Genomic DNA, 27,324 nt, shown 5'->3' with positions numbered 1-27,324 from the left:
GTCTCTCACCTGACCACTGTTAGGTCTGCTTTGTTCATGAATGAGTGAGACAAACACCAGACTGAGTCGAATTCAGGGTTCTTTGTTCTTTATTACCGGATTGTAACACTTGCAACTAACAATGTTAGTTGGAGAATGCATTCTGCCGTTATCAGCAAAATGGTGATTTTTTATACCCTTGGATACGTGCTTAGAACATCATCATATCATTACTTGTCCAATGACTAAAACTGTTGCTATCCTTTCCCTGCTAGCTTCCTGCCTCTCAATCCATCAATGTCTCTCTTATCTTGTAAGTACAAGGATGCATTCACATCTTGTTACAGCCCTGCACAGGGTAACTCCTTACACATTCCCATCTCATGATGTTTTACCTTACACCACTGAACTTTCACGTTGTTCTCCCTACCCCTTCCCCCTTCCACTGCATGTTTTACTTTTCCCAGTGCTAATGAAAAAACTTCAACCTAAAACTTTAAAGCTGCTTTTCTCTCTCAGCTTCTGGCTGCCCTGCCGAGTAGTTCCAGTTTTTTTTTTCTGTGTAATTTCCAGATTCCTGGATCTAGAGTATTTTGTTTTTGCTAATAATGGAATTGAAATGCAGGCACAATCATAATCTTAATGAAGGACAGATCAGCTTTGAAGAGCAAAACGACCCACACGCCTTATTGCTACCACACACAATTAGATAGAAACTGACACCACGGCAGAGAATTTCACAACGAGACATGTAAACTGGGCCACGTGAAAGACACCCATTTCTGGCTCAACAGCCTGTGCTTTTCAGTGTTTTATGGGCAGATGACGTCCTTGGAATCCCTCGAATGGTTTGAAAACTTTACTTTACTTGCTGCGCCCAGGCATCAGATCTGCTACTGAGTGATGCATGATGTTAATGGGGTCCATGCCTAATATAGTGGTTAGAGCAACACTGTTACAGCGCCAATGACCCGGGTTCGAATCCCGCACTGTCTATAAGGAGTTCGTACATTCTCCCTGTTCTGTGTGGGTTTCCTCTGGGCGCTCCAGTTTCCTCCCACTCTTCAATCAATTGGGCAGCATGAGCTCATGGGACAAAAGGGCCTGTTACCGTGATATATGTCTAAAAATGTATGATTTGAACACAAATACTAGATTTGAACACAAATACTAGATTTGGCACCACAGGTGTTTTCGTTTTCAACAATGCCCAAATTCATGCAAATGACAAATTCCTTCAAAAGGAAACCAGATTTTTGTGAACAATGTTTCCTGGTTTGGGATCTTTGGCCATCGCAAGAGCAAATTGACAAATGGTGTGTGATTTTCAACAATAAGTGCACTTTAAACTAGATTACTAGTTGCAATGAAATCTGTTACTGCAGGTACATGATGAATCCATCTTCATTACCAGCCTATTTAGCAATGTAAACCTTTGATCAATAAAAAATCCTGACTTTCTAATGCTACACATCGCCACCAGCCTATTGTTCCTCAGACTTGTACCATATTAACAAAATGACACACAGATAATTTACTGCAGGATCGTCTGCTACTGGGATTGTAAATCTGAACATCAATGATATGGTCAAATATGATTTGCAGATGTTTATTGGTGGTTGATTCTGAAATAATATTTTAATGTTGGTTCAATGGATGTTGCACAACCAAAATTCTGGCGTTAAACAATGAGGAAAAAATGCTCAATTTCAAATACTGTGTTTGGTCATTTCCCCACTTTGAAAATTATGCCACCTTTCCCATGGTAAGTTTTACCCCTGATGCAGGTTTCAACCCAAAATATGATGATTCTCCCCCCCACCTCAAACTGCTCATATTCAATTATCGCCTTTTGTTGGTCTGGATTCCTCCCCCATCGTTTGAATTCTGAGACTTTCGGATACATCCTGCTTCTGCCCTTTCTGATTTTTCCTTGAAGAAGGGCTCAGGCCCAAAATGTCGACAACAAATCTTTGTCTCCTACAGATGCTGAATAGACCAACTGAGTTCCTCTGGCATTTCGGGGCACCTACTGGCTCCCAAAGGGCCCGAGGTGCTGAAGGCTTCCTCATCATGTCGGAGGTTCAGATCTGGGCTCGCGTTGCCAATGGTTTGAACTGAACTGGAGTCTTGTGCAGCTGCAGAGGCTGCAGGAGAGGTGGATGTGAATCCACTGACACTTGGTAACGCTAAGGGGACTCTCTTTTGCTTATCTGTAAGGGGCACTGGGCAATGCTAATGGCGAATCTTTGTCTGCCTTACGGCAGACTAAAGGCAATTTCGTGTCATATGACAGTTCTCTTTTGTTACATGGCAGTAAAGAGTATCTGATCTGAAGTTGATGAGAATATTTTAGAATGCATGCAAAACATTTCATAAGTCTGAATTATTAAGGATAGCTTCAGTTTCAGTTATAGTCCCACACACATCAGACCTCAGTAGATTTCAAAAGGACAGCCATCGTGTATTCTGGGAAGTCTAGTGTCATTTTCAAGAGGGTCATAACGGGGGAATTTAAATAACCAAACCCAGTATTTAATCAAGCACTTTGTTATCCATCAAAGGCAACCAGGCACTTTACACATTCAGAGGTTACAAAAGATGCTCATATGAGAGCAGGTTTTGGGTTTGGCGGTGACACTGCCCAGCTCAGGACTAGTAACAAGAAGACCTAAATCCTTACTCTGCTAACAGGCTGATAGACAGCATGAAGTTCCCATCTACTGCTTCCACACTTCTGGTAACCTAAACCATTACCAGGCTGCAAAATTCTGTCAATGCTGGGGCAGAACTATCCTTCCAAGATTCTAAGAGCAATCAAGAATGTAATGGGTGAAAGGCAGGATTTTCATCTAAAACTGCAGGGACTCTCTTTTTCTTATTATTTGGGATGTTGGGTGACTCTTTGCTTGCCTTTACGTTGCCAAAAGTTGGAGTACAGGTTGAATACCGCTTATCTGGGACAAGAAGTGTTCGAATTTCGGAACACCATTTACAAAAGGCACTTATTCACTCAAACTTAAAGATACATACATTCACATTACAATACAAATATTTACATATGCACAAATTAACTGAAGTAGACAGATATTGAAAAATCTACACTCAATAATGGACTAGTTACATCTGCTACGTCCTGTTCTCCGATTGGAATTTCTGAACTGTATTACGTACTGTAATACCTTATGGCATCATGGATGATAAAAAAAAGTTTCAGATTTTGGATTGCTTTGAATCTCAGGTATTCAGATAAGGGGTATTTAACCTGTATACCGTGTATGTTACATTTTTTGTATTATTACATGACAATAAAGGAACATCTGAACCTTTAAATATTTGGAGCAACATGAAGGGAGTGGATGTCATTACTCAATCTTTTTCTCTTCTGCAACTTGATTGCCTCCCGCAGGACCAAAGAAACTAAGCCACCTTTTACCCTTGTCCTGACAGCTCCTGCCAGTCGCCCCTGACCTGATGGCTCATGCCGGCCGCCCTTGCCCTGAGGGGGTAATGGAGGGAGAGAGGTCTGTACATTCATGTGAGGCAGTGGAGCAGAGCGCTCCACCGATTATCTATCCTCGATAGGAATTGCAATCAGCGCCGGAGCCGGCCACGGTGCATTCATAGAGGTAAGTCTCCCGACATCAGGGCAGAGAGTCTCCGCCTTTACACTCGGGATTTTTCACTACATGAAAGGACCTAATGAAATGGTTGATTGCAGAGACGAGGGACAGAATGCACAGCAGCTATCCACATACTTGTGGGTGAAAGAAATGGAGGTCAGAGCAAGAATGTCAACTGAATTTTCCCCTGACACCATTGCAAAGGTATTGTAGATTACAAATTTCTGCACAGTCAAGTTTGTGTGTTTTGGGTGAGAGCATAGGGGGTAAGCGAGAAACTCAGTTGCAGCAGATTTGCGCTTAGTTTTAGACAAGGCAGATGACAGGTTTCATAAAGTCAAGCATGCTCACAGCACAAGAAATTTCATGCTTTTGAAATGTTAATTATAAAATCTGCAGCTGAACTCTCCAAGTCTATTATTTCACTCAAACTAGTTGCATTAGTGGAGAAACAGTAAATCAACACACAGCTAAACAACAGTCATTCGTCTTCTTAACCACATGCGTGGGAAACCTGAGAGCAGGTTTCGTGCACGTTGCTTTTTGTTTTGATTCACGATCCAGAATTATTGAAAACCAGTCTCCACTTCAGAAAAGCAAGTGATACATTGTGGAATGGTACAGGGAACCATTCATTCAAGTTGGTCTGCACCAGCTCTTTCAAAGAGCAACTTTCCTATACTTCTGTACCTGGGACTTTTTCCTCTCCTTTGCCATTATCCTATTTTAATTTTGAAAACTACTCAAATGTGCACCCAACACCCTATTTGCAGGGCTTGCAAATTCTACCCCTGCTTTCTCCAGGAAGGGTTTTCATCACCTTGTCTTGACTTTTTCTGCCATTTACTTCGAAGGAATGTGACCTGGTTACTCCACCTTCATTCAACAGAAACAGTGTTGAAGAATGCGCAAAACCTCTGCTCAGCAATTCAATCAGGTTGATCAACTTCTACCACTGAAGTCCAAGTTCCATAAGGTCCAAAAATGTGTCAATTTCTGATTTAAGTATACTCAACGGGAATAGAAAATTCCAAAGATTCACAAAAGTTCTGAGGGAAGGAGTTTCTCTTCATCTTAAATGTTTGATTTCTTATCCCGAGCTCTAGACCAGCCATTCTCTCCCTTTTTTTTCTGGCTATGGCCCATCTTCCCTATGAAACAACCGAGTTTAGTTGATTTCTTCCATATGTTTCTCGACTTCTCTCCTACCGGCTACATGAAATACATTTTTAAATATGATTTCAGTCCCTGCCACCTCCTCAAATGTGCTGCAGCCCCCCTCCCCCCCAAAGCATGGTGGGGGGGAAGGGGGTGGGGTGGGGGTCTGAATGGCTGCCATTGAGAATTGCTGGTCTAGATACTCAGCTCTCAGCTTTGACTTTGTCAATCTTGTTCAAAATACAGTGTTACTCAATGGAGTTATCTCTTGTTTTTTCTAAATCTGGATAAAAGTGGGCCCATCCTCATCAACCTTTCCTTAAAAGGTCATGCTCTGATCCCTTGAAAGCAAGTCTAATTTTCCTTGTGCCTGGAGGACAAACCTTCACTCAGCATTCCAAAGCCTGGTGAAATTCCACCATTCTGCCCATTAAAAAGGCAAACAAACTGCCCTCTGAATTGGCTGCTGTGCTTGCATGGCAAGGTTATGCTTTTAAGTACCAAGAGTATGAAATCTCTCTGTATTTAAAACGTCTGCTTTCTATTCTTATAAAGAAAATGAACAACCTCAGATTTCTCTGCAATGCACCCATCTGCCACCTTCCTGTAGTATCACTAAACCAGCTTACATCCGTTTAAAACATCTTCAAGTCTTCCTCAAAGCTTGTATTCAACTTTATACTCAATCCTTTTGAGGCATTAAATTACCACTGACTTGCTGTTAATGGTTGCTAATTTTCTTTTTGTCATGCCGCATTTAGGCAAGGTTTATGTTTACCTTTCTCATCTCAAATCTCCCCTTAAATTAAAAGCAATGAGTAAAAAAGTATTTTATTTTATAACGGTCGCTACTTTTCTCACTGAATTATCCACCTCCACCTTCGACACTCACTACAGGTTGTAAACATGGGCTTCAATCAATTGTTTTAAGTCATCAATTTTCAAGGATTGTAATTTAATTAAAGTTTTAGCCCTTGCAATACAAATTAGAAATTTGGAAGATCCTGGGAAATATCTTGAGCAACATGGGCAATGAAAAATAAGCCAAATAAAAAGTCAATTATCAATCCTAAAGATGCCTATCCTTTTCACATTATGATTAAAGTTGGAACATTTAGACTGGAAGTGGAAATACATCTAGTCGAGTTGGGAACAGCCCCAACCATAGACCTCCGAACCTTTGTTGAGAAGGAGAAGCTGAGGAGATGATCCTACAAGGCGGCAATCATAGCAGTGGACCAGCGGGGGTCTCAGTGGCTGAGGGACCCATGCAGGTTCAGGCAACACGGTCGGGGACACACACGGGCTATGTGCTTCTGCACACGGATTCATGAGAGCCAGGTATCGGAGCCAGGGTTTGAGAGGGTGCTGAGGGCGAGAAGGGGGTCGCGAAGGGCTTCGAGTGCTGAAGGTTTCCTGTTCGTGTTTGATCTGGGGCTCGGGATGCCGATTAGTCCAACAGGAGTCTATGTGTGCGACTGGAGCAGGAGTGCTGGCAGTGAATTCACGGATACTCAGTGTCTTTGAAGGGACTCTCTTTTGTTTCTTTTTCTCCTATTATTAGGGGTGCCAGGGCCATGGCGACTCCTTGTTTGCCTGATGGCAGACGAAAGTTAAAGTACATCATGTAGGCTACGTTTTTAAGGTATTATTAAAAGTAACCTTGAACCTTCAATCATGACCAATAATCAAAATCCAAATTCAAAACACAAGGTTTTGGCAGTTTGGCCTCGTGGTGAGTCACACGTCTTCCACGCCTCACCTTAGATTAATAAAATCCTTGGACTGTTTATTATCTATCACTTTTATGCTGAAAAATATTTTCAAAGCATCTATCAGTTTAAAAATTGAAGAGTAGGCGATCCTCTTATTTGTGATAAATACAACATATTCAATTCATGGGAACTCATTCCTTAATTAGAACCATAGAACATTACAGCACAGAAACTGGCCCCTTTGGCCCTTCTAGCCTGTGCCAAACCATTTTTTTCCCCACTGACCTGCACCCAGTCCATAGCCCTCCATACCTCTCCCATCCATGCACCTAACCAAATTCTTTTTAAATGTTAAAATTGAGCCTGCATTCACCACCTCAGCTGGCAGTTCATTCCACACTCCCACCACTCTCTGTGTGAAGTTTCCCTTTCACTCTTAACCCATGTCCCTGGTTTGTATCTCACCTACTCTCGGTGGAAAAAAGCCTATCTACATTTAGTCTATTCCCACATGATATTAAATACCTTGATCAAATCTCCCCTCATTCTTCTAAACTCCAGGGAATAAAATTCTAACCTGTTGAACTGTTCCCTGTAACTTAGTCCTGAAGTCTGGGCAGCATCCTAGTAAATCTCTGCACTCTTTCTATCTCTTTGATATCTTTCCTGTCGTAAGGTGATCAAAACTGCACACAATACTCCAAATTTGGCCTCACCAATGTCTTGTACAACTTTAATATAACATCCCAACTCCTATGCTCAATACTTGGATTTATGAAGGTCAATCTGCCAAAAGCTCCCTTTACAACCTTACCCACCTATGACACCACTTTCAGGAAATTATGTATCTGTATTCCATGGTCCCTCTGTTCTTCCACACTCCTCAGGGCTCTACCATTTACAGTGTATATATTCCTTTCTTAGTTTGTCCTTCCAAAATGCAACACCTCATACTTGGTCTGCATTGAGGAGCTCTTGCTCAAGGACTCAGACCCAAAATGTCGAGAATATATCTTTATCTCCTATGGATGCTGCGAGACCTGCTGAGTTCTTTGTTATTAAGTATGTTGTTTATTTAAAGTGAATTGCTCATTACTTTGAGACTGTTTTCAATTATTGCATACTTGGTCTGCTGTAAATGCCTGCAGTTTGACAGTTTATATCCAAGAACGATAATGCCTTGATGACTTATTTAATTGCAAAGCAACTCACTTTGAAAGAATGAAAGCAGTCTTTTTTATCTGTATTGGGCATCTCATCTCAGACGAGCGAATCTCTGGAATTGCCTGCTCCCATGGGTTGTGGAGGCCCAGATGAATACAGTCAAATCCCCATAATCTGGAATTCAAGCAACTGGCAGCCTCAAGAAACCCGGCAAAAAATAAAAAATACCAACGTTTAAAATTGATGCCCCCCCCCCACCCCACAGCGGATAGTTGGCCAATCGCTCAACACGTAATCTCAAGCATCCGAAAAATTCACTTATCCAGCATCTGCCAACTCCCATAGGTCCCAGATACCAGAGGTTTTATTGTATTTGAAAGATCAAGGAATTGAAAGTTGTGGGGAGATAACAATACAGAGGAGTTGAGGCCAACATACATCAGCCATGACCATATCGAATAACGAGGTAGGATAGAGAACCCGAATAGCTAGTCCTTCAACTATTTTATAGGCCCTTGGTGAGGCCACACCAATTATTGAAAAATGGTCTCCTCATCATTTGAAAATCCTTCTTGCTGTGGAGAGAGTGCAGTCAAGGTTTGCCAGGCTGATCCCTTGAGTGGCAGGACTGACGTGAAGAAAGACAAGATAGACTTAGGTTGCATTCATTCAAAGTTAGGAGAATGAGAAGGGATCTCATTGAAACGTACAAAATTCTGAACAAGACGGGGCAGGTTAGATGCAGGAAAAATGTTTCTAATGTTGAGGAAGTCACAGTCTAAGAATAAGGGTAAAACCACTGAGCACTGAGATGAGAAGAATATTCTTCACACAGACTGTTCTGAACTTTTGGAGCTTCCTACCACAAAAAGCTGCTGGGGATCATTCATTCGATATATTTAAAAGGAGGTTGGATGTAGGTCTTGTGACTAAAGGTATGGAGAGCAAGCAGGAATAGACCACTTAAGTTGTATAATCAGTCATGGCCACATTGAATGGTGGTACAGGCTCAAAGGGATGAATGGCCTACTCCTCTTTTCTACGATCCTATTTTCTTTCAGCTTTAATCTCAATGAACTGTCTTCATCTATTCATGTCCCTTCTCAAAATGCTACCCCGAAAACCAAAGACAGTCTATTACAATCATCTTGATGGCTTTTTTGGTTTCATTTTCGACCTTAGCTGCCAGTGTCCGGTCGCGATTGTGGACAGGTATCAGGGCAAGGATGGACGAGAACAGCCTCAACTCTACATCTGGCCTTTTACTTTAAGAAACTCATTATTTTCTTCCAGCAACAAAACTATGAGCATGAAATCATTAGCTAGAATGTACAAATCTCCTACCATGTTCTTCCACGTTTATGGCTGAAACGTTAATTGGGTATTGTAATTTCCAGACCCATTTTTGGGACTCTCAATGCATCCCCATATTTTAAGCCATTTCATAATTCCAACATCCTGTAGAATGCTGCCCGACATTTAAGATTCCCCATTTCCAAACGCACAGAGCTTTCTTTCAAGGTATTATTTTCTCATGAAAGTCGTATCACTTTGGACGGAAAAACACCCCAAGACTTCTGTCCTTCCCCACACGTGCTCAAGCAGGGATTCTCCACAGCAGCATTTAGCTATTGACGAGTTCCAATGAATGCAGTGTTTTCACTTAGCCTTGTGCCCTCTTCCCCTTCTCTCCACGGAGATCACACAGGTGTCCCTTTATGTATCCATCATAATATGTTCTTCAAAAAAGATAACTGGGACACATCAAGGCTGTTTTCAAGCCTCTGTCTTCTCATGACCTCACCTGTGTTACACATTAATGAACCGAAGAGGAGAGAATAGCTTTTGGCAGGACACATCTATTTATACAGAAACAGTTGGCACATGAGGCCACTTGGGCTTATAGATTCATTTCTTTCCATCAAGTGCTCAAGTTATAATAAGGCTAATTCTGTAAAAATACAAAGATATTGCATTAGGCTCTTATATAAATGATATAAACTGTGAATGGAAGAACATCAGATTTAATTACACTGAAATAATTATGCTGAGGAACTGTTACTATCTCAGGGCTCATCCCTGAAAGTGACAAACATCAAAAGGGGTTATAAATAAAACATTTCTTTTGACACTGCATATGCAACAGAATAAGGGTAAAACCATTGAGCACCGAGATGAGAAGAATCTTCTTCACACAGAACGTTCTGAACTTTTGGAGCTTCCAACCACAAAAAGCTGCTGGGGGTCGTTCATTCGATATATTCATGTAACATAGATAAAAGCTCTCACACGACTGGTGGGCGAGAGAACAAACACTTTTATTAGATTTCAACAATGGGTAGGGTTCACTTGTCAAAGGGGTTCTGGGTTTAGACGGGAAACCAGGGTTATATATGGGTAAACGGGGGTGGAGTCAGGAAGTGGGGCCAGTCATCAATACAGGACTCTCCCAGTGAATCCCAGTTCACTGCGATTCAAAAGGAAGTTGGATGTGGGCCTTGTGACTAAAGGGATCAAAGGGTATGGAGAGAAAGCAGGAATAGACCACTTAAATTGTATAATCAGTCATGGCCATATTGAATGGTGGTACAGGATCAAAGGGCTGAATGGCCTACTCCTGCTTCTCTTTTCTACGATCCTATTTTCTTTCAGTTTTAATCTCAATGAACTGTCTTCATCTACCTTCTGCTACCGCTCCACCATCAGACTCCTCAACAATAAACTCACTCAGGGACTCATTAAGGACCCTTACTTTTGCACCTTGATTTTTTTTCCTTTCTATACTGCAGTTTGTTTACATTTCTTTATTTGTTCACGTGTTTGCTGGGTACAGTTTTTTTTTGCACTGCCAATAAGTGGTGATTCTGCCTGGCCTGCGGGAAAAAGAATCTCAGATTTGTATGTGATATCATGTATGTACTCTGACAATAAATCTGAAATCCTTTTACTGGGGTGTCAAAGCATCATAGAGTTCTACAGTCAAGAAACAGACACTTTGACCCACCATGTCCACTCCAACCTTTTAACCCAAATACCCTAATCACATTTTCCTACATTCGGACTATTCCTTCCATGCTTTGCCTTTTAAGTATCTATCTTATAGCCCCTTTCACACTTGCATCCCACTAAATTGGCTATTCAGTGTCCAGGGATAGGAATGGGGGTTTGGTTTTTCACACTTGACCACTCCTAACTGGGACACTGAACACTTTCACACTTACAAGGAGACATCCCCAGGGTTAGGACTGTTCTACCTTCAACTGGTGACATCATGATGCATGAGCGATGGTGGACCTGCCCTAAATCCTGATCAATGTATTATGATCTTATATTTGAACAAAATTAATCATGCCTAATTACAACATATTAAGCTTTATGTACAGCACAGTACAAGCCCTCCAGCTCATGTTGTTGTTATTCCAATATATATAAACCTTTATAAGGGACCGTGGGAAAGTGCAAGCAATAAATAGCAATAGGGGACAATTTTTAAACAGATGGGAAAGTTGGTAGCGCGATAGTGCTCCATTTATACAGCATGGGAAAGTTTTTAGCGCTATAGTGCACAATTTATATAGCGTAGGAAAGTTGGTAGCATTATTGCGTATAATTTATAAATACCATGGGCAAAAGCGATGGTGGACCTGCTCTCTCAGAATTCCAAGCGGCAGAGAAAGGGCTGTATGCCTGGTTGCATACATGGAGATTTCATAGAGGGGTTTCTCCGCTGTATGGCAATCTGGGAAGTCAGGTCCGCCATTGCTTTTGTCTCAATGTCTTCATAAATTGTGCGCTATAGTGCTACCGATTTCCCCCCGCTGTTTAAAAATTGTCCGCTATTGCTATTTATTGCTGTTTATTGCTATTTATTTCCTCTCCCTCTCTCTCTCTCTCTCCCTCCCCCACTTTCCCACGGCAAAGTTTATACCTTCATTTTAATCTTTTCTTCCTGCATTCACACAAAAATTTGGGTCATTTCAATCTCACGATGAAATGACCCCGTTCACACTTGCAACGCCGGCGTCTTCAGATGCCGGAGAGTGTACTAGGGTTGAGGCTGTCAATCCCCGGCATGAGATTACATCATCTGACACCACCGTTGAGCTGATTTTGCTTTCATTCTTGCCACTTTAAAGGCCGACTGGCATTTGATTCCTGAGATCACTTGCAAGTGTGAAAGGGGCTTAAATGAGTTGCATCTCATTTCACCACCTTCTCAGGCAGAGAAATGTCAAGGGCTTAAAATCTTGACATTCCAACTCTTGCACTCAGCCTGTGTGGAAAAGCATACAATGCCTTTTTCACAGGCCTATCCTCCTGCGTCATTACATTCAGGGAGCTGTGCACTTGCACTGTACATCACTGCTCGCAATGTCCTTGCCATTTATTCTATGTCTACCATAATTTGGCTTCAAAGTGCCGTTCAGCTTTCCAGCTGATCTACAGCCAGTAATCTTCAACGCCACAGATTGTCCACAGCCCAGAAAAAGTTCGTGTCCAACTATTATTCTCCCAAGTTGCACTGGCCTGTAGCCCTCCATACCCCATCCCTCCACTTACCTGTCCAAATTTTTCTTAAATGCCAAACCAAGCCCACATTCACCAGTTCAACTCATTCCACACTCTCACCACTCTTTGTGTGAAGAAGTCCCTTTAAACATTTCACTTTTAACATCAGGTTTAAATTACTTTTTTGGTTGAGATTTTTAAAAATAATAAGGTTATAATGTGCAACAAATCCATGGAAGATGTTAGACATCATTACTTGGTTATTAATTTTTCAGTTAAATGTCTTCACCTTATTCAGATACAACTCTCTGCCTAATCTCATGGTATAGCTTGGTAGCATATGTCATTCAATGAACAAGGAAACTCCCAAATCAAAGTTCCCTTCTGACTCATTCACCATCTAGACTTCTAAATAAATCATGATTACTGGGTTGGAAACCTGGTAAACCCCACCCAACATGTGGTGGCACGGTTGACATAGCAGTTAGCACAATGCCTTTACAGCGCCAGCCAGTGATCTGGTCTGGGATTCGATCCCTCGCTGACTGTAAGGAGTTTGTTTGTTCTCCCCCGAGTCTGCCTGGGTCTCCGGTTTCCTCCCACCATTCAAAATGTTCCGGGGGAGGTGTAGGGTGATTGGGTATAAATTGGGTGGCACGGACTCGTGGGCCGAAATGGCGTGTTACCGGGCTGATTGTCTAAATTTTTAAAAATTAAAAATACAGACTGCCGCAATTCATGAATTAAAATAAAAATCGTCTTCTCAAGGGTGATGGTGGATGGGCAATAACACCCGGGCTGGAAATAAAGGTTATATTTTATGTAACAATAATACAGTACTAAGGATAAAATGTAAACCAAGGGGTAAAAAGCAGCCCTCAAGGCAGAATGAGTAATTAATGGAGTAAAACAGGAAAGTCTGCAGACGTGGTGATTGTAGTCAATTAATAGTTTGTCTGTGTCTCCATACAATTTTGAGGAAGCATAACTAATTATCAATGCAAGACGTGAGAAATTAGTGATAAACATGTTATTTTCTTTCTGTGAGGGTCCCTATCGATTTGAGTGGTGATTTGAAAGAGCGGGATTACAAAATTATATTTTGTAACCTTAAATAACATTTATCATTTAAAAACATTCTGAAATCAGTTCAGGATATTTCTTAACAAGTGGCAAACTTTGTAAACTTGATATCTGAAGGTTATAAGCATTTACCGAGGCTAGGTGTTGTGAATATTAATGACAGATTTAGCAGAATTTTTACTGCCTTATTACTTCAATCTAGCAATAATTTTGATGTCAGCAAAAGAGATATGTAAAATTTTTTGAATTTAAATATTTATAACCACATAACCATTTGGCCCTACAAGTCCGTGCCGAACATCATCTCCCACCTAGTCCCACTGATCCGCATTTGGCCCATAACCCTCCACACCTCTCACGTCCATATACCTATCCAACCTATCCTTCAATATTAACCTTGATCTCGCTTCTATCACCATTGCCGGAAGTTCATCCCATACCCCCACCACCCGCTTCATGAAGAAATTTCCCCTTATATTTCCCTTAAACTTTTCCCCTTTTACTCTCAATCCATGCCCTCTTGTTTGAATTTTCCCCCACTCTCAGTGGAAAAAGCCTATCCACATTGACTCTATCCATCCCCCTTATAATTTTGAATATCAAATCACCCCTCAACCTTCTACGCTCCAGAGAATAAAGTCCCAGCCTGCTCAACCGTTCCCTGTAACTCAAACCCTGAAATCCTGGCAACATTCTTGTAAATCTCCTCTGCACTCTCTCTATTCTGTTTATATCCTTCTTGTAATTTTGCAACCAAAACTGCACACAATATTCCAAATTTGGCCTCACCAATGCCTGATACAATTTCACATAACATCCCAACTTCTGTGTTCTATACTCTGGTTTATGAAAGCCATATACTAAATGCCTTCTTCACCATCCTATCCACATGTGATTCAAGTTTCAGAGAATTTAGCATCATTAATGCAAAGGGTTTGAAAAAATACAGCAAATATGTTGATAGTAATTACATAGAGGGATGACTGCCTGGTATTGGCTGAAGAGTTGACAACATGGAGACTGAGCAACTGCTGTAAAGCTAATGACCAAGTGAGTCAAATGACAATGGACAACAATTTTTTTCAAAAGATTTGCTTCCTGAAAAAAATTTAGAATTATGATAGACATCTTCAAGCTGAACGCAAAGATAATTTCAGATTTGCTATATCATATAGGAAGTCAGATATACTGTATATTTCGGCGTATCACTAGCAAATAGGTCGACCCCCCCTCCTCCTTTTCTTAGCCTCATTTTAATGGTTTTATGTTATATCTGGTGTACAAGTCGATCCCCATTTTTCGGACTGTCTGGGGCCTCCCAGGAAAACACAATTTTTTTAAAAACATCCCAACAACAAGTAACAAACCTGTAAAATAATTAAGTTTAAAAAAAAAACTCAGCCAACCGGGCAGGAGCAGCGACGGCCTATGGAGCTGGAGTGGCGACATCGTGCTCGTGGGTAGGAGTGGTTATGGCAGCACCCAGCGGTGGGGAGGTGTTGGGGAGCGGCAGCGCCGGCGGTGGGTAGCATCGACTTATATGCCGAATCAACGCCAATCTTTTTTTTTGGTGAACTTAAGGTCTGAAAAGTGTATCCGGTGCATAAGTCGACCCCCCCGCCCCCCCAACCCCGCAACCTTTTGAGAATTTTTTTTCAGGGTTTCTCAACTCAACCTGTATGCCGAAAGATACAGTACATTACATGAACTTTTACTAAATTTAGCCTGTTCAATCGCATATTGATGCTGACACATTGCATTAGTTCAACGGGCCTAAAAATGTTTTGCTTCTGATTTTCGTTTGTTCTCAGCATCTGATGCCTCTCATGTCAGTCTCCAACAATAGGCGGCCAGCATTGATGGATTCCAGTTGCCCTGATGCCACCTTTCCAGGGTTGCAATGTCCTGGCGAAACCTTTCACCATGTTCGTCACTGACTGCCTCAAGATCAGTAGGGAAGGGGTCCAAGTGCGAATGCAGAAAATGAATTTTGAATGACATGTTGCACTTCACGGTTTTATATGCTTGAGGTACACTTAAAATATGAAAGGATATCACAAGACTAGTTTATATCTTAAAAACGGTGCGAGGTAGGATATTTACGGTGATTTTCACGATCAGCAAAGTACATAAAATGCACTCACAAGTATTCAGGAAGCAAAATCTACATTGTCCAGTGTTATTTTCAGAGGATTGAGTTAATAAAGTTAAACAAAGAATTCCAATTGCAAGTAAGTTTGCTGGCAATAATAAAACCAAGCTGATGATAAGAAATGATGAGACATGCTGGTAATACCATTGTAATGGTATGAAGCAGTCTTAAAAGTACATACATCTGATTAACGGTTCTCCTGACACGCTGGAAATTAGTTGGACAAGAAGAGTAAGTGGGTCTTGGAGTCAGCACAAGAGAGGATAGGAGGTTAATTATGGGTGAGATAAAATGACAGACTGTGGCCCATAGCCTGGCAGGCAGTTGACAATGTCATTAAGTGGAAAATATTGCTAAGAGAGCCAAGGAGGAATATGATTAAATAATGACCAAATGGATGAAATGTCATGCGTTCTGCAATGAGTCAAGACAGCATGGAGCGAGCATTGGTTAGTGAAGGGAGAGACAGAAAAGGGATAGCTGAATAGTGTAACGCGACTGATTGCGCTCAGAGACAAGTGAGAAGGACAAACACACTTTTAATAGCTTACAATCAATGGCCGGCAGACACAGGTGAATCTGAGGTAAAAAGGCGGAAAAACCAGGGTTTATATTGGGGTAGGTAAGGGTGGAACCAGGGGAGGAGCCAGCCATCTGAACAATACAAAGATAGTGAATTCCAGTTCACTGCAGACAGATCTTTCAAGTGAGGTGAATGCAGCTGCTTTTCTTTCGTGCAACAACAGTCCTACTTCATCTTGGACATCGCGGCCTGCTATGGGGGCACCAATACCCCAGAGTGTAAAACTCTCCAAAAGGTGGTGGACACATCCCATGACATCACAGGCAAAACCCACCCCACCATCAAGAACATCTATAGGGAACAATGCTATTGGAGAGAGCAGCAATCAGGATCCACACCACCCAGTACATTCTCTGATCAGGTATAGTTCTAGGTGCCAAAAGATTTACACCACCAGGTTCAGGAACAACTGCTACCCCCTTCACCATCAGACTCCTGTGGTAAACCACTGTTTATATATATTTATCTGTTTGGACACTCCCATTGGCCGGCTGTACCTGCGGCCCCTCCCACAGGCTCCTGAATAAACGTGTCTATTCCACAGCCCACTCTTCAGTGCAGGGCAGTCGTGCAGCATAGATGTGCTTTAGTTCTATAGCTAATAAAAGCCTATCAGTTTGCACAACTTCAGTCTTTTGGAGTAATTGATGGTGCATCAATTTTATTAGCTATAATTTTTTATAATGGAGCAGATCCTGAGGTCAGAGAAGCTGGAAATCGACCCTAAAACACCTGAGGCATCTATCAACTTCAAATTCTGGCATTCCTGCAGGCATGTTCAGCCATCGTGCGGTCAGAGACTGACAAACTACAGGCACCCTGGTGCACTCAATGATCAGCGACACCACATCGTACCAGGAGGCCATGGACATTCAAAAGGGCCAGTACCTGCGAAAGGTTAACGAAGTCAGGTATCTCCTGGTGACCTGAAAGCAGCGACCCGGGGAGTCACATGTCGAGTATCTCCGGGCCCTCCGAAGCCTCAGAAGGGTCTGTGAATGTAAGGCCATGACAGCTGCGGAGTACATACAAGTCCTGATCAGGGATGCCTATGTTGCAAGGATCAGGTCGAACTACATCCACCAAAGACTATTGGAGCAAGTGGAGCTCAGCCTGTGGAGAGCAGTCGAGCTGGCAGGTATGCTGGAGTTGGCCCTTCAGAATATGGAGGCCTACTTAACCAACAATGCGGCCGCCTCGCGGTTGCCCTGTGTGCCGCCATCTTGGGATGCCCGTCCGACAAACGATCCGACCATAGCGGCAGTACTCCTCAAACGCCTTCTAACATCATCTCCAGGTTCCATCAGTGACCCAACCATGGCCACCATACTCTGGGAGAGCCTCAAGTGCTGCATCTATGGTCTGGGCAAACCCCCGAGGAAACACTGCCCACCGAAAGACACGGTCTGCTCCAGCTGTGGGAAGAAGGGACACTATGCTAAGGTGTATAGATCCAAACCCCTTCCCAGCCGCGCCATGTGCAGACTGTGGGGGCCGCCATCGCCAGGAACTGGCAGCATCATGTGCGAGTTGTGGGGCTTGCCATCTTTGGTGCCATCTGAACTTAGTAGCGCTGTGTGTGGGTCGTGGGGGCCACCATCTTCAGCACAGCCGTTTTCTGAATCAGCCCACAATAGCTCTGCCATGGCAACAAGCAACACTCTGACACTAGCCTCCATCACACTTGACCAGGTCAGCCCGCATCACCTTGCCATGGATATTCAGGTAAATGGCCATGTGACGAGTTGCCTGTTTGATAATGGGAGTATGGAGGGCTTCATTCATCCCAACGCGGTGCAGCGCTACTCCCTCATGGTAAGACCAATAGATCAAAAGGTCTCCTTGGTCTCCAAGTCACATATGTGTGGTACAGATGATAAAGACTTCAACTTTTGGAGATGTGTCAGACTTTGCTCTGGCTCCTACCCTTAAACAGGTGGACAGATCAGTTGCTTTCTTTCCCTGTATCCTCCAGGGCCCCAAAATTTGGCACTCCTCCATCGAGAAGGAGGCCCAAGCCATAGACAAGGCACTGCGGCACTGGAGACACTACCTGGCCGGTAAGAGATTTACCCTGCTAACTGACCAACGTGCAGTTGCGTTCATGTTCAATAATTAGCAGCTGGGTAAAGTCAAGATCGACAAGATATTAAGGGGGAGAATTGAATTGTCCACCTACAATTATGATATCTTGTACTGGCCTGGAAAATAATGAGCCACCTGATGCCCTATCCTGCGGGACCTGTGACAGTGTGCGGATTGACTGCTTACAATGCTTGATGCAGCATCAATAATCTCAAAAGACTGAAGCTGTGAAACTGATAGGCTTTTATTAACTGTAGATTAGAACTGTCAACCTCATTGACCGATCAAGGCAGAGAGAAATGGGGAGCATGCAAAGGGCTATGGGTAGGATCGGACTCGGGAGGCGTGTCCAGCCAGCAGCAGCCAATCATAGCACAACAGTAGTTTACCACAAAGCCCTTCATAATGATCTCTGCCACCCTGGAGTTACCAGGTTCTTAAACTTGGTCAAATCCCGTAACCTGCCGTACTCCATTGAAGAGATTGGGTCAATGACCAAAAACTGCCGGATCTGTGTAGAGGGCAAACCACATTTCTACTGGCCAGACAGCGCAGTTGATAAAGGCCATCCACCCCTTTGAATGCCTAAGTGTTGACTTCAAAGGACCCCTGCCCCCACAGACCGCAATGTGTACTTGATCAATGTTATTGATGAGTACTCCCATTTTCTGTTTGCTAGCCCCTGCTCTGTCATGACAGCTACCAGAGTCAACAAGGCCCTGTGCAGCCTCTTCACTCTATTCATCTTCCCTAGCTACATTCATAGGACCCTCTTTTTTGAGCGATGAGCTGCACTGCTGGCCAGAGGCATGGCCACGAGTAGGACTACCAGCTGCAACGCCCAGTGGAATAGGCAGGTGGACGTCACGGTCTGGAAGGCCGCCATCCTGGCCCTGCAGTCTAAGGGCCTTCCAGTCTCCCGCTGGCAAGAGGTCCTCCCAGAGGAACTCCACTCCATCAGGTCCCTCCTCTGTACTGCCACGAATGCCACACTGCATGAATGTATGTCTCAGCAACAGGGTCCACAATTCCGGTGTGGTTGACATTTACAGGGCCAGTCCTACTCCGGAAGCATGCGAGGAGCCATAGGTCTGAACCTCTGGTCGAAAGGGTCCACCTCATCCATGCCAACCCCCAATATGCCTACGTGGTGTAGCCTGATGGGCATGAGGACACTGTCTTCATCAAGGATCTGGCGCCCTCAGGGGCTCTGGAGACCTTCACTGATCACTCCACATCCCTCTCACCCCTACCCACCCACAATGCACCAGGGCCATGGCACAGTACCTCACCCCCAACGGAGGATACGCTAGGCTCATTGCCTCATACCCACCAGCCCAACACCGATGAATACACACAGGCACCCCAGACTGCCCAGGATGCCACCACTGCATCGCAACCGCAGCCGGTATTACCACAGTCTCAGCACAAAATCAGACCACCTGAAAGACTCAACTTGTAACTGCATCACCACCACTTCACCCCACAGGACTCTTAAAAATGAAACAAGGGGTGACTGTGGAAAACCACTGTATGTATACCTTTATCTCTTTGGGCACACCCATTGGCCAATTGTGCCTGTGGCTCCTCCCACAGACTCTAGAACGTTTCGCAGCCCCCTCCTCAGGGCTTGACAATCATGCAGCATGGATGTGCTTTTGTTCTATAGCTAATAAAAGTCTATCAGTTTGTCCAACTTCAGACTTTTGGAGTTATTGAAGTTGCATCAACTCCTCAATGACAAACTCAACCAGGACACTTACTTTTGCACTGTATTGATTTTTTTTTCTCTCTCTTTACCTCAGTCATGTTTGTTCATACTTTTTTTTATTTGTAGTTTTATTTTTACACTACCAATAAGTGGTAATTCTGCCTCCCCCGCAGTAAAAAGAATCTCGAGCTGCATGTGATGTCCTGTATATAATCTGACAATAAGTCTAAATCTGTATATTCTAGCATGTCAAACGAATGAGAATTAAATAGTTAAACATAATCCTCTAGGATGAAACAATGTTTGGCACATCAGGGAAAGAAAGGGTTCTGCAGAAGAACTGTTGAAAAGCTCTTGCAGATACATCAACTTCCCTGTACTCGTGGTTTTTCTAACAATATCGCATGAGGGTGGGGTTAAAACACAGCGTGGAAACAGGCCATGTCGGCCCTTCGAGTCCACACCGGTTCACTTGAACAACAGAGGTCATGCCACTTATTTATATAAATAAAAAGCTTTAGTGTTCATATTAAGTTGCTACCGGGAAGGTCTGACACACAGGCTGATCCTACATTGAGGCCAGTTATTTTCAGTCATATCTGAATTAACTGTCCTCTGTTCCAATTTACACTTGTAAATGAGACATATCTCAGGGTATGAAAAATACATCTCCAATTAGATCAGTCAGAAGAGACTCATCTCTTTTCTTACAAGACAAGCTGTTTATGCCTATATGTCTGGTCAACTTAATTTAAGCTCAAATAGTTCCTACATTGGGGGAATCTCTTCCTATTCATGCAATACGACCGATGTCCAAGAAAAGCATTTTTAGCTGAAAACATTCAGCTGAGTTCATTTAACTGCTGTACGTAACCTGGAGGAACTTTAACAAACTAGAAGGTTAAATCTGATCAAAAGACTTGAGAAATTATTATGCTTGCAGGAGAATCGGTGCATAATTGCAAATCAAAGATTACACGGCAATGCAAGGAGAAGTGGCAGCCAAAATTACAGGTTACTCGGCTGGCACAGTCAAACTCCCTTGCAGCATCCTCAAAACTGACAACTGCCTCGCTTAATTTCCAGACTCACATTTTCAAATGAACATCTGTGTTGGTGCTAGGGTAATCTGCTTTATACAGTAGTCACAAAATAGCAACCATTCTGTACCTCCTTGACAAGCTTAATTGGCACCAATGGGTTGTGTACCATACATATTAAAATGTCTCACATTTGAGGTGTCATTTACTTGCTCATTGTTTTATTATCAGACTAGCAGAATTCAGATTTCCTGATTAATCAAACTTATTGTACAAGAATAATCTCATTTGAGTATTGCTATAGCTAGATCCTATTACACCACGGGCTGAAGGAAGCCTGCAGGTCACAGCAGGCACCACTGCTGTCACACACTCATCCTGTCATCCGTGGTGAGAATACAATATGCAACACAATAATTAAATACCACCCTGCAGTGACATTTCTTTGCTTCTGTGTAAAGGTTATTAAACTTCAGCACGCATCCCTTTGTTGACGCAAGGTGATGTGATTAAAGCTAATGCATGTACCGCAGCCATTGTTTGATAAATTAATTTACCCCAAAAATTTTAAAAGATGCGTTTTTTGGAAACACCGATGATACATTTGTCTTTACAAGTTGAAATCATTTTCTTTTTTCCTTTCAAAATCTCATCCAGAAGAGAGAATAGCCACCAGACGAGTTAACGTGGCAATGACAACTTTGCTCCGAGCCTCAACTGCAGTCATGTGTACCAGTTTGAGCTTCTAACATCTGATGTCCAGAGCAGGTGGGGTTAATGGCAAAGTAAGATCAAGCCATAACCTTTGATGATGCTGCTCTGTAGTGCCCTCTATTTGCAATCTGGAGGCAATCCCTCAAATTGATGCTATTCTCATCAAGGTTTGCCAATGAGTCTTAGTATGAGAACTTAGGTATTGGCTTTAGACCAGTGGTTCTCAACCTTTTTCTTTTCATTTAAATCCCACTTTAAGTAATCCCTATGCCATCGGTGCTCTGTGATTAGTAAGGGGCTGCTTAAGGTGGGATGTGGGTGGGAAGGTAAGGTTGAGAATCACTGCTCTAGACCCAATTGGTACTGAAATATTTTGCTTGAGAAAAATGGTCATTGGCCCATTTCCTTTGGAGTTATGAAAACATGCACATAATGAGTCAATGAGGGACGATTAAAACAGTGGTTTTCAAACTTTTTCTTTCCACCCACATACCGTCTTAAGCAATCCCTTACTAATCACAGAGCATCGATGACATAATGGTAAGTGAGTAGAAAGAAAAAGGTTGAGAACCACTGCTTAAGGCCATCTCTGAAGCACATGGATGGTCAACCATTCCCATTTTATCCTGCTTCACTCTTCATTGAGGATCTCTTTTGGGAGATGGTTGCTTTTCATTCTGATGCTTGCTGAACCCAGCATTTTCTCGAGATCTCAGTGTTGTTCGATCTGCTCTGCCAGCAAATGCTCCTCATCGAGTCGTGGATGTGAAGTTGCTCAAATTGTTTGATGCAGACGATTTTACCTTCAGATATTGGCGGTCTTTTCTAATCCTTGGTCACTTCCTACCATTCCTGGTGATGAGGCAATGGCAAGATTAGAAAAGCTAATTATATGAACTTTCCAAGGCTTTAACGAGGCAGCTGTTTTCTCTAAAACTCTGCCATTGGATATTAGGAGTTTAACAGTCAGTTACAGCCAAAAGTCCAAACTAAACATGCTGATAGTACACAATTTTTGGTTCGAGACGACTTGGTAGTAGACTTCAGAGGCAGTGATACACTAAAGTCTGCACTTGCTACCAACACATTATTTACAATCAAGAGCGATCCATCTAAGAGGGAGACAGTTATCTCAAAATCTTATACCCCAAAATACACTTTGAAAAGCTTTGAACAGGCAAATAATTCTGAAAGATGAAGGGAAAAAAGTGTATTGAAAAGTCATTTTTAAGGTGATACGTTATTTCATAGAATTGGGCTGTTACGACCTGGACCAGCAGCAATAGAAATTCATCAAGTCAATGATATCTTCAAAACAAAAAAATTTTGTTGATAGCTATTAATAATATAACCCTCCTTACTTAATCTCACTATGTGTGTGTAAGGTGTGTGAGAGAGAGAGGGAGAGAGAGTGTGCGCATGTGTGCGTGCGTGCGTAGGCACGATTGTAAAAAGAATCAATAGTTCAAGTTGTCGGTTTTGTGCTGAAACTCAGATTCTTTAAATTGTTGCTCAAAAGTAATTATGGCGTAGATGTGAGGAATCGGACTTCTCAAAACTCACAAAATTCTTGTAGAGTTGTTTTCAGAGAATAGTTTCTTCATATGAATGGTTTTCCTCTTGTACAGGGACGTTTCAGAACTTGTGATCTCTGCACGATGATCTCACAAACCCAGGCAAGGGTTTTATGAAGAGGCCAAAGAGACAGCTGAAGTGGTTCTTCCTTACCAATGATTTTGTGTATCTCTCATGGTAAAGAGAATACAACATGAAAAGTATCTCTCTAAAAAGAGGTTACTGCATTTCTGACCTCCGATGAAAACTAGTGTAATATTAAAGATATCTCCTTGAAGAGTCTTTAATCACATGACATGACCTCATTGCCGATTTTGTTTGAAGTTCTTTTCCTACAAAAGCATTTACGAGCCAATGCCCCTGATCTGTCTACTGGCCATTGAATCAAAAGTCCTCTTTGTGTACACAGGTGCTTCTCCTGAGCAAACACTATTTCAATGAACAATCACTTCTGGTTTTATTGCCCTTTTACCAGACTTTGCATCTCCGAAAATGGCTTCTCTCTGAGTGTAATTGTGTGTGTCCATAAGTGTGCCCTGTTCAGTCCACAGTTTATTGACTTAGAAATATATATTTTGTAACTAAAGATTAGTAATAACATAATTCTGTCACATGGGCTCTGCTAAATTGCATTCTTTTGCTAAGATTATTAACCTGCTTGTTGTTTATTAATAAATTAGTATTTAAATACCCTAGTGCAAATATTATTTCCCTCTGATTCTCTAGACAGATGCTGGGGAGTGGCCAGATGATGCAGGTGGTGTGTCATTTCTGGCTTCGTACACAACTTCTACTGACTTGATTATCTGCAACTTCAAAGGGATTCTTATTCCACTTAATTCACAGAGAATAACTAATGAAAGTCTAGTTCAGTTTCTACGGATGAGGGACTTCAGATAAAAGAAAGCTGAGGTTGTTCCTGCAGTAAAGGATGAGATGAGATTCAATAGATGTGTCTTCTTTGGCTTGGCTTCGCGGACAAAGATTTATGGAGGGGTATGTCCACGTCTGCTGCAGGCTTGTTGGTGACTGACAAGTCCGATGCGGGACAGGCAGGCACGGTTGCAGCGATTGCAAGGGAAAATTGGTTGGTTAGGGTTGGGTGTTGGGTTTTTCCTCCTTTGTCTTTTGTCAGTGAGGTGGGCTCTGCGGTCTTCTTCAAAGGAGGTTGCTGCCTGTCGTACTGTGAGGCGCCAAGATGCACAGTTAGAGGCGATATCAGCCCACTGGCGGTGGTCAATGTGGCAGGCACCAAGATATTTTTTTAAGCAGTCCTTGTACCTCTTCTTTGGTGCACCTCTGTCTCAGTGGCCAGTGGAGAGCTCGCCATATAACACGATCTTGGGAAGGCGATGGTCCTCCATTCTGGAGATGTGACCCACCCAGCGCAGTTGGGTCTTCAGCAGCATGGATTCAATGCTTGCGGACTCTGCCAGCTCGAGTACTTCGATGTTAGGGATGAAGTAATTCCAATGAATGTTGAGGATGGAGCGGAGACAGCGCTGATGGAAGCGTTCTAGGAGCCGTAGGTGATGCCGGTAGAGGACCCATGATTCAGAGCCTAACAGGAGCGTGGGTATGACAACGGCTCTGTACACGCTGATCTTTGTGTGTTTCTTCAGGTGGTTGTTTTTCCAGACTCTTTTGTGTAGTCTTCCAAAGGCGCTATTTGCCTTGGCGAGTCTGTTGCCTATCTCTTTGTCGATCCTTGCAGCAGATCAAATGGTGCAGCCGAGGTAGGTAAACTGGTTGACCGTTTTGAGTTCTGTGTGCCCAATGGAGATGTGGGGGGGCTGGTAGTCATGGTGGGGAGCTGGCTGATGGAGGACCTCAGTTTTCTTCAGCCAAACATTTTGGCAGTTTCCGCAAAACAGGACGTCATGCGCTGGAGAGCTGGCTCTGAATGGTCAACTAAAGCGGCATCGTCTGCAAAGAGTAGTTCACAGACAAGTTGCTTTTGTGTCTTGGTGTGAGCTTGCAGGCGCCTCAGATTGAAGAGACTGCCATTCGTGCGGTACTGGATGTAAACAGCGTCTTCATTGTTGAGGTCTTTCATGACTTGTTTCAGCATCATGCTGAAGAAGATAGCAAAGAGGGTTGGTGCGAGGACGCAGCCTTGCTTCACGCCGTTGTCAATGGAGAAAGGTTCGGAGAGCTCATTGCTGTATCTCACCCGACCTTGTTGGTTTTCGTGCAGCTGGATAACCATGTTGAGGAACTTTGGGGGGCATCCGAGGCACTCTAATATTTGCCAAAGCCCTTTCCTGCTCACGGTGTCGAAGACTTTGGTGAGGTCAACAAAGGTGATGTAGAGTCCTTTGTTTTGTTCTCTGCACTTTTCTTGGAGCTGTCTGAGGGCAAAGACCATGTCAGTGGTTCCTCTGTTTGCGCGAAAGCCGCACTGTGATTCTGGGAGGACATTTTCAGCGACAGGTATTAGTCTATTAAGGAGAATCCTAGCGAAGATTTTGCCTGCAATAGAGAGCAGCGTGATTCCCCTGTAGTTTGAGCAGTCTGATTTCTCACCTTTGTTTTTGTACAGGGTGATGATGATGGCATCACTAAGGTCCTGAGGCACTTTCCTTGGTCCCAGCAGAGCATGAAAAACTCATGCAGTTTGGTATGCAGAGCTTTGCCGCCAGCCTTCCAGACCTCTGGGGGGGATTCCATCCATACCTGCTGCTTTGCCACTTTTCAGTTGTTCAATTGCCTTATATGTCTCTTCCCGGGTAAGGACCTCATCCAGCTCTAGACTCAAGGTGGAGTGTCATTTCTGGCTTCGTACACAACTTCTACTGACTTGATTATCTGCAACTTCAAAGGGATTCTTATTCCACTTAATTCACAGAGAATAACTAATAAAAGTCTCGTTCAGTTTCTACGGATGAGGGACTTCAGATACAAGAAAGCTGAGGTTGTTCCTGCAGTAAAGGTTGAGATGAGATTCAATAGATGTGTATACATTCTTGATCTACCAAGATTGTCGACCAAGCGGTATATACTGTATGTGAGTGTAACAAGAAAAAAATCTCCAGTGGACTGTTAACTCGGCCTGCGACATCATAGGTACCAGTCTTCACACCATTGAGAACACCTATAAGAGCCAGTGTCTAAAGAAAGCAGTCTCTATCCTCAAGGAATAAAACACAAATGTTTTCAGACACCATGGTTGAAGTAAAAACACAATGCTGGAGAAACTCCGCAGGTCAAACAGTGTCCTTTATATAGCAAAGATAAAAATGCATAACCAATATTTTGGGCTTGAGCCCAAGGGATGGAAAAATCTTGGCAGGCATCTGAATAAAATGGTAAGGAGTGAGGTGTGGTCGCAAAGGCAGGAGGTAATAGGTGGAGAAGAGAGGGAGGGCATAGCAGCAAGCAAGGGAAGAGTGATGGCTGGGTGAATAGAGAGGTGTGTGGAGAGCAGACAGGGAAGGGAAGGGAGGGGGAAAGGAGAGCAGATTAGCAGAAACCAGAAAAGTCAATGTTAATGCCATCCGGCTGGAGAGCACCCATACGGAAAAATGAGGTGTTGTTCCTCCAATTTACAGGTGGTCCCAGTGGGATAGTACACGAGGCCATGGACAGACATGTGAGTATGGAATTGTGATGCAGAACTGAAAAAAGACACTGGGAGATTTCTGTCAATGACGTGGACAACACTTCACTTGTGTATCACAGGATGGACACTGCATCCAGTGCTCCCCTTGTGGCCTTCTCTACATCGGAGAGACTGGGCGCAGAATGGAAGATCGCTTCGCTGAGCACCTTCATTCGGTCCGCACCAGTGACAGGGACCTCCCATTTCAGATCTGCAGGAAAAAAGGTCCATGAGCCTGAAGATGAGCACTGAGCGGCAGAAGGACAGCTTTTTCTCCTCTACTATCAGATTCCCAAATGAAAAATGAACCACAGACACTACCTTACTTTGTCTTTTTCCTTTTCTTGCACTATTTTGGAATGTGGTTGATATAAATGTTTGCGCTATGACGCTGCTGCAAAACAACGAATTTTGTGGCAAGTTCATGACAATAAATTCTGTCTCTGATTCTGAGTGTCACTCCTTCAATCTCCTGATGAGTCTTGTCGACAGTGGACAAGCTTTGGTGAGTTAGGAGGCAAGTTACTCACCTACAATTAACATATATATTTATATTATATATAAGAAACACTGCAAAACAAATTTGGTCAGTTGGAACATCATTGAAAAGGTTGTCTTTATTTCTCGTAATT

At 43.0% G+C, this 27,324-nt stretch overlaps 1 protein-coding gene and 1 long non-coding RNA gene across 11 annotated transcripts in view; one reads left to right on the top strand and one right to left on the bottom strand.

The window, feature by feature from the left end:
- Positions 1-27,324, bottom strand: part of cpped1 (calcineurin-like phosphoesterase domain containing 1) — a 195,034-nt gene that overhangs the window by 97,551 nt on the left and 70,159 nt on the right. The gene's annotated exons all lie outside the window — the stretch shown is intronic.
- LOC138747546 (uncharacterized) lies at positions 17,697-23,348 on the top strand. Its single transcript, XR_011347536.1, has 3 exons — positions 17,697-17,781; positions 17,942-18,026; positions 23,145-23,348. It is a non-coding gene; the product is annotated as an uncharacterized lncRNA (long non-coding RNA).

Source organism: Narcine bancroftii, chromosome 12, assembly GCF_036971445.1.
Source record: "Narcine bancroftii isolate sNarBan1 chromosome 12, sNarBan1.hap1, whole genome shotgun sequence".
NCBI lineage: Eukaryota > Metazoa > Chordata > Chondrichthyes > Torpediniformes > Narcinidae > Narcine > Narcine bancroftii.
Note: the sequence above shows the minus strand (reverse complement) of the source record. Positions and strands in the feature narration are given on the sequence as shown.